This window comes from Echinops telfairi, unplaced genomic scaffold, assembly GCF_000313985.2.
Source record: "Echinops telfairi isolate 266 unplaced genomic scaffold, ASM31398v2 ScPeMD7_443;HRSCAF=831, whole genome shotgun sequence".
NCBI lineage: Eukaryota > Metazoa > Chordata > Mammalia > Afrosoricida > Tenrecidae > Echinops > Echinops telfairi.
The window spans coordinates 56307736-56315623 of record NW_022104341.1 but is presented as its reverse complement, the minus strand read 5'-3'; the positions used below and the strand labels follow the sequence as shown (position 1 = coordinate 56315623).

At 42.1% G+C, this 7888-nt stretch overlaps 1 pseudogene; it reads right to left on the bottom strand.

Moving 5' to 3' along the window:
* Window positions 1-7118: 7118 nt before the first annotated feature.
* Window positions 7119-7228, bottom strand: LOC115870294 (annotated as a pseudogene).
* Window positions 7229-7888: the final 660 nt, after the last annotated feature.

Genomic DNA, 7888 nt, shown 5'->3' with positions numbered 1-7888 from the left:
GAGGCAAAACTAAGTAGATCTTATTTTGGGGGGATGTCTTACTTTCAGGGAAACAGGGTAGGAAGGGAGAGGGGAAGAATCACAATTAGCATCCACACAAAGCTAATTTCTGTGGGGCAGGGAGCATACATGCCAATTCTGACACAGTCATCCTTCTCAAGGCATGCTCTGCTTCTCTGCTGGGTTTCATAATTGATTGCAGTAGTCACACAGAACTCACAGACAATATTCACTGCTATGGGGTTTCTCATGAAGTTAATGGGTCACAATTCAGGATGAGGAATGCGCAGGTTAAATGATTTGATTATGAAAGCCTCCGCTCACACTCACCTACAGATTCTCTCTGGCTTCCAGCCTCTCAGTCATGTGGCCCCTTAATCTCAGCCCTGCTCTGGGTGAGTTGTAACAAAGCTGTTTTAATGCTAACAATTATGTTCCTAGAGGCACCTTGCTCTACCAGTAAGCCTCAGCCTGACAGCAGCGAGTCTAGCTTCCCAGACCATTGCCCAAGGCTGCTATCAATCTGCCAATGAGCCTCCTGCTTGAAGGCACTCAGCTTCCTTGACTGGCAGACCTGGGTGCCCATCTCTTATCTCCCAGCAGTCTTCTGGTTTGAGTACCCTGATGCCTTCATTTCTCTGCCGCTACTTCTCCATCTCTCTCCCCATCTCTGGGGTCAAAGCCCTCTGTCCTGGACTAAGGAGCTGCAGCTCAGGGATCTAGGGGCCATAGGAAGCACACCTCTCCTACCTCTCTTTTTTGATTCTCCTTTCAGCCTCGGGATGGCTCGTTCTAAACATAATAAGATGTCAAAACCAATCAATCCCCACCAAGCACCTTCTATGTATGGCCCCACCTGCACAAGTATGGCTTATTGACAAGACATCAGTCCTGTTGGTGGGCCACAAGCACATCACTTGCATAGTCCTACTCAGTAATTGGTTTGTTACAAAGACTATAGTTAAAACAAAAATCATACTAAGCAATTCACTGCATTGCACTAAAAGAAGAGTCAACAGAGTGTAATCTTTGTCAAACAGTATGATTAATATCACACATAATTAGAATTTTGCTGAAGATAGTTTCAAAATGGTTGAAATTATCAACCAATGGCTGTAGCACTCCATCGAGATACCTGCCAAAGGCAAGGCCAGTTCAGGAGAGGACGATGAACAAGGGATGTCATTTCTGATTACAGGTGGAACTTGACTGGGAACAGAGACTGTAATGAAGATATTCACCTGTATTTGATTGACGATGCAAAGGCATTCGACTGTGTGGCTCACAGCACTGCAAACAGTAGGAATTCCATAACCCAGAGTTGTGTTCACGCAGGACCTGTGCACAGACCAAGACGAACAAAGGGATACTACATGGTTTCCAGTCAACAAAGGGCTGAGTCTCAGTTGTTTACTTTCATCATACTACGTAACGTGAACCCTGGAGAAATAATCCAAGAAGCCAGACGATGTGAAGAAGAATGCCGCCTCAATATTAGAGGAAGGCTCAGATAACTTTCAATATGGCACAAATTTGCTTGCTGAAAGCAAAGAGGACTTGAGGCACTTACTGTATTGATTAAAACTCAATATAAAGAAAACAAAAATCCTCAAAACTGGAGTAATAAGCAGCATCAGGATAAATGGAGAAAAGATCAATGTTGTTAAGGATTTCATTATTCTAAGAACTCCACAATCCACAGTCAAGAAATGAAAGATGGTATTGAATTGGACAAATGTTCTATAAAAAACCATTGGAGGTGGTCAAAAGTAAAGTTGTGACTTTGAGGACAGAGACATGTCTGATGCCAGCAAGGGCATTGTCAATCATTTTATATGAATGCACACGCTGGACAGTAAATAAAGAAGATAGGAGAATGCTTGTTGTTGTTAGCTACCATTGAGTTAACTCTCATGACTAGTGACCTGATGCAAACAGAACAGAACGAAGCACAGCCCAGTCCCGTGCCACCCTCACAATCATTGTTAGTTTCAGCCAGGGTCCTCCACCTTCCTCATGCCGTGACCCTTTCACAGTTCCTCATGTGGTGATGACCCCAACCCTAAAATTATTTTTATTGCGACTTCCTAACTATCATTTTGCTATTGTTATGAATTGGGCGACCCCTGTGAAAGGGTCGTTCGAACCCCAAAGGGGTCAAAACCCACAAGTTGAGAAGCATTCTTGCAGCCGCTATGTCAATCCACCTCTTTGACAGGCTTCCTCTTTTTCTGCTGAACACCTACGTTATCCAACATGAGGTCCTTTTCCAGGCCCTGGTCTCTTTGGATGCTGTTAGCTAATTAGGACCTGGCCAGGGAGAGGAGGTGATAATGGAAGGAAAGGAGCAGGGATCTTCAACACTGGAGAGGTTCTGTAGGTAACCTCCAGCACAAAGGAAGGTGAAGGGTCAGATGAAACACATTTCCTTATCAATGGACACAGGACCGGAGATATTGGAGATAATGAAATGGTGGAGGCTGGGGGCAGGGACAGGATGTTCGCACGACCCCCGCAATGACTGAAAAGACTCTTGAGTGTGGGGTCTGCAACAAGAGCACAGCATGAAGTCCAGGGTGCTGGGGTACCAGAATGTACATCCCTGAAAAGAGGGGAGAGCACTACGCAGAAGCAGCCAATAACAGAAGACCCGCCAGAAAGCCAGCTTATGTTGGGAGGTCCGCCATCTGCAGAATATAAGGTCTAGATTTTACATTTTACCAGGCTGTTTAGACTAGCTAAAGGCTCCATAGAATTCTCAGTGGCTACTATAGGAAAGTAGGCCTTTCTTCTGGGGGACCCTCTGAGCGGACATTTTTTACCAACATTTTGCTTTGCTGCTTAGCACAACAACCCTTTGTATCACTGGAAATGCCACTGGAGCATTGCTTGATTTGTTTTGTTTTAAGGTAAAAATTTAAGGGTGTGTGTGTGTGTGTGTTTGACCATAAAATAGGAGAAAATTCTCATTTTTTATAGTGTGGGAAAATATTCATGTACTCGACTTTCAGGCTTGGGGAAATCCTCTAGAGATCCTAATACTGATATAATAAACACAAGCAGAGTGACACGGCCATTTGAAATCCGATTCTTAGAGGGATGAACCTGGATAGATATCTAGATTATAAACAGTTGAGTGGTTCTCATTTTCAGTAATCATGGTCCAGAAACTCGGGGTTCTCCTTTTCAATAAGCATGGTCCTGAATGGCAACTCTCAGGCCCCATAGAAGAGTGACAGATTTTCTGAGAAGAAAAGTAGGTTGGGATTTAGCTATTGGAAAATGAGGGCAGACACACATCAAAAGGGCACTCCTGCAGTGCGCAACATTAAAGTTGAATTCTCCAGAAGAGGCTGGGATTCGGCATCTTGTGCAACTCATACTCAATGAATCCTCAAGGGATGGAAATTGTACATATATTTTATACTGTATCAGACTAATTTTAAAAAAGCATAATCATTGCACTAAATTGGTTTTTACATTTAATAAAATCCAAACAACGCAGCCTCACAATTACAGTCTTGCTTCAAAATAGAATGATAAGCACCATAAGTAAAATTATCTATAAGATCTTCATGACCTTTTTGAAAAGTTTTGTTAGAGTTACTCCATTTAAAAACAGCAATTTGGACTCAATTTAGTCATCGGTAATCTGTGAATTGACAATTCTAAAGAAACAGACCAGTGCTTGAAAACAGTGTGTGTACATTAGTCTTTTCCCCAGTGACAGGGTTTAAATATGAATTGTAATGCCAACCCTTTCTTATTCTAGAACAAAGTGAAGAAAACAAAGATATTTTGCAATAGAATGAAAATATGCATTCGAGTCCCTGCTGTTCTATGAGACAAACTTGTGGAAACCTGAAGAAGGCCGTCTTTTATAGGATGCTGATGGCCGGATACAACATACAACATGGCCAGACACTCAGGGGCTGGGTTCCCGAGGTACCCCTTCCCCTGGGTGCCTGGGTTGGGTTGGGTTATCTAGAGAATCAAAACAAGTACTACCCATGGATGTCGAAGAAAGAATTTTACATCAAGAAGTAATTTTCTATCAAGAAGGCATCCCAGCCCGGTCCAACTCAAGTTCATGGTCTAATGTTAGCCCGGACCCTCCTTCGACTCACATCGCTGCTGAATGATGGGACAAAAAGATGAAGCAGGAAGCAGGGAAATCACAGGCAGGTGGTCAGTGGAGACATGACAGGCGACTGACAGCTCTCCAGGTTGGTGATGCACATGGGGCTGCCCTGCAGGTAGACACAAGAATCCCATTAAGTAGGGGAAAGGGCCGGAGAGGAAGACGTTTCCCCTATTGCTCTTATGAAAGGCCATATCCTCAGGCTGTGACCTGATGGATGGGTTGGGTTCCACCCGTACACTTGCACACAGGTGCCAACTGACATAAAATCAGACCACCACAATGCCCTTGAATAAGACACAGCCTACCCAACTTTCTGTCGTCCCTGCAGAATACAAGTTATTCTCTTGCTATCGATGCTGACCCACTGTGAGGAAGTGAAGTTTCTTAATATGGCTCTTCTACCCAAGTCTCTAGAACTCTCTCCAACTGATTGGAGTGGACTCTACAACACTCTGTGTAGGACTAATAGAGGAGACAGATCCATTTTCACTATTACACCCCGCACCCCCACCCCCACCCCCAGCTATAACGAAGTAGTGGTAGAGACAGAAACCCCAAGGACCTTGGAGGAGCACGCCTAAGATCTCCGTCTGAAGTGAAGGCTGCCCAGACCAGACCAGATGCTGCTTTAGAGACTGTGCCGTGGAGACTCAGAGGAGCACAGCTGAGATTTTGGGGTGCTTTCTCTTCATCTGGCCTGAGACTATGGAACTATGGGACAGAGTGACAGGCAGACTGGTTTCCATAGAGAGAAAGGCTAAGGGACCATATGACCAAGTGACTGAGGACCGTAGAGAGACTTGGCTACTACACGGCTGGGAGTCTGACAATTAGAGAGATTTGACTGCTGGGTGAGGAGACCAAGGTTTATACCTTACTGCTTGCTAATCTTGACGTGGTAACCTATTGTCTTCCCTAATAAACCCCCTAAATTGTGAGGTCTATGTGGCCCATTGCAATGAATTATCACACCCAGCATAGATAGAGTAGGTAAGGAAGGGTGGAGTGTGGAGGCCTTGGCTCATGGCAATAGGGAAATCCGAGGAAGTCGGATATAAACACACACTAAGTAAATTATTTCTTTTTAGAAAGATCATTTTAGAGCGGGCTCCTATGAGGCAGAAGGTCATGTCTCCACTGACCACCTGCCTGTGATTTCCCTGCTTCCTGCTTCATCTTTTTGTGTTCAATTTTTCCAAACGGCTAAACTACTCCATCATCTAAGACATCAATTATTCCTCCTCCCCTTGACACTCTAGGTCCCATCTTTGGGTTCCTTAATCCACTGAAATATCTTATAGATCTCACAAATGATCAAAGAAATTAATTAGACAGCTGTAGAGGCTAAGCTCTCTTCATGAATGTGATTGCATGGGTGGACCAACCCAAAGTTGTAGGTTGGCTTACTAGTTGCAGAAACTGGTGAATCAGGTTAAACAATAGGCTGCTGGCTCAAGTTCCAAGAACCTGAGGTCAGATGACAGCAGGCTTGGGTACAGGATCCAGGTTAAGAGAGGAAGTTTTGCCAAAGCATTCCAATATATTGGATATAGACCCTACCCTTAAGGAATTTCCCCTTACTTGAGGCAGGTAGTGCAAAGGTATGACCAGAATAAGAGTGGTAAGGGTGGGGACTATAGTAAGGGGCATAATTATGGTAAGGATGATGACCTGAGTCACACCATCTAGTAAGGCAGTGACTTAAGACACATCCCACCCTAATTCTGCCTCAGTAGCATAACAGACTACTCATTCCCAAATGGGACCGTACCTATACATAAAGGCTGGGAATTATAATACACCATAAAAAGGAGGAAAATTACATCATTACACAATTGCCAAATCACTGAAAATCATGGTCCAGCCAAGCTGACACAGGCTCCATACACCTGATCTGCGTAATACCACCCAAAATTGTGTGACAGTCAAAGACCATAGCTAGAAGGGTCATACTAAATAATTCACTGTACCACACAGACATACGCACATAGCATAGAATATCGCTGGAAAAGTTTATAAGGAGTAGTAAGTACCTCTGCAGAGGAGCCCTGGGAGAGAAAGGCAGGAAGGAGATTTTTTTCTTTGTATGTCATTTGGTGCCTTCTGAATGATATCATTGCTATATGCATGGATTACTTGGTTAACATAAAACATAATAAAAATCTCAAAGAAGATTTTATTTGAAAAGGCAGGATAAAGCCTTTTAAAAACAAATTTTTAAAAATCAAAAACCAATGTATTCTGTCAAGGAGGAAGAGTGCCTTGGCTATTCAAAAGCCAGTGAGCATGTCTGTTTGGAAGGAACAGAAGAGGTTTTCCAAGTGGCCTTGGAAATCACACTGCAGGTCTGGATTTCAGCTGGCAGACACTGAAGAGTCTGATGAGGCTATTTCAAGGGGAGAGAATCAATTATGAGCAAAGGCCAGACGTGCTTGTAGGCAAAGGGACCAGGTGGAAAAGGGGAAGGCTTTTTGGTGGCAGAGCAGGTTTTGGCATTGAGTGGTGGTGAATAAATTGGCAGCTAATCTGGTGCCATAAGGTGGACAGCCTTGGATTGCAGGCTGAGATGTATGAAAATCTGCACAGTAGATTTTAAAAAATTAAATATTTTCAGCTAAGGTGACATCAGATATTTTCTCTAACAAATTTATATAACAGTTCTTCTTGGAAAAAGGGAAAAAACAACAAAACAAACCCCCACTAAACCCAAATCTAGTGTTTACTAGAGTATCAACTGTTGGCAGTAGAAATGTTTTTATCAGAGATGTTTATATACAAGAAAAATCCAAATATAACCCCAACCCTATTAAGCCAGAAAACGATAATGTAGCAAAACAAATTATAAGAAAGGGGTAAAAATGATCAAAAGAATCTAAGCCAAAATCAAGTGTCTCTAAGTTACTGGTCAGATTTTGAGTGATTATGAGGCAAATGAATGTAGACTTCTAACTTGGAGATTATGAATTTCTGTTGTAGGAGGTTATTTTCCCCTCTCTCTTGAAACATTTAAATTTATTAATTTAAAATTTTGTGTGCATAATTTTTTTACTACACTTGATCTTAGCCAAAAGGCCGAGAAGCGATGTGCATAATTTTTTAGAAGTTATTTTCAGAAAATGAACTGAGAAGATCATATATAGATTCTCAAGGAAAGGAAAAATGTATTTAAATTAAAATGAGAAGCTTAAATTGGATGGATGTGAATGAAAAGCTTCATAGAATGTATCCATAGAAACCACTTAAAATAAAGACGAATGTTAATTCTCTTTGTAAATTGAGCTCCCAGAATCAAAATGAGGGTGAGACATTTAGTGTAGGTGCCAATACACTTTGGCCTTATCTACATGAAACACACTAATTGACAATTATATATTTTTTGGCCATGGTCTTAGCTGATAGTCACAATCAATTTGTGGTCATATAGTTGATGGGATTCAGCAAAAAAAATTGCTAAGCAACCTTAGCCCAACTTGTTGACTTAATCAAGTGTGTGATCTTTGAACCAAAGCTAGCGCGTCTCAACTTTTTAGCAGTAACTTGACAACACAAGAAATTAAAGTTTAATTACCAATGAATAGCGATTATATACGCGGTGTTAGGACATCATTAAAAATAAAAAGATAAATACTCCCACTCTTTTAAACATTTTCTTACATGTAAATTTCCCAATAAAAGTTTCCATTTTCCACATCCCTTTCCAGGCTTTATGCACAGCAGACATATCGTCTATTCCTGCAATCAATG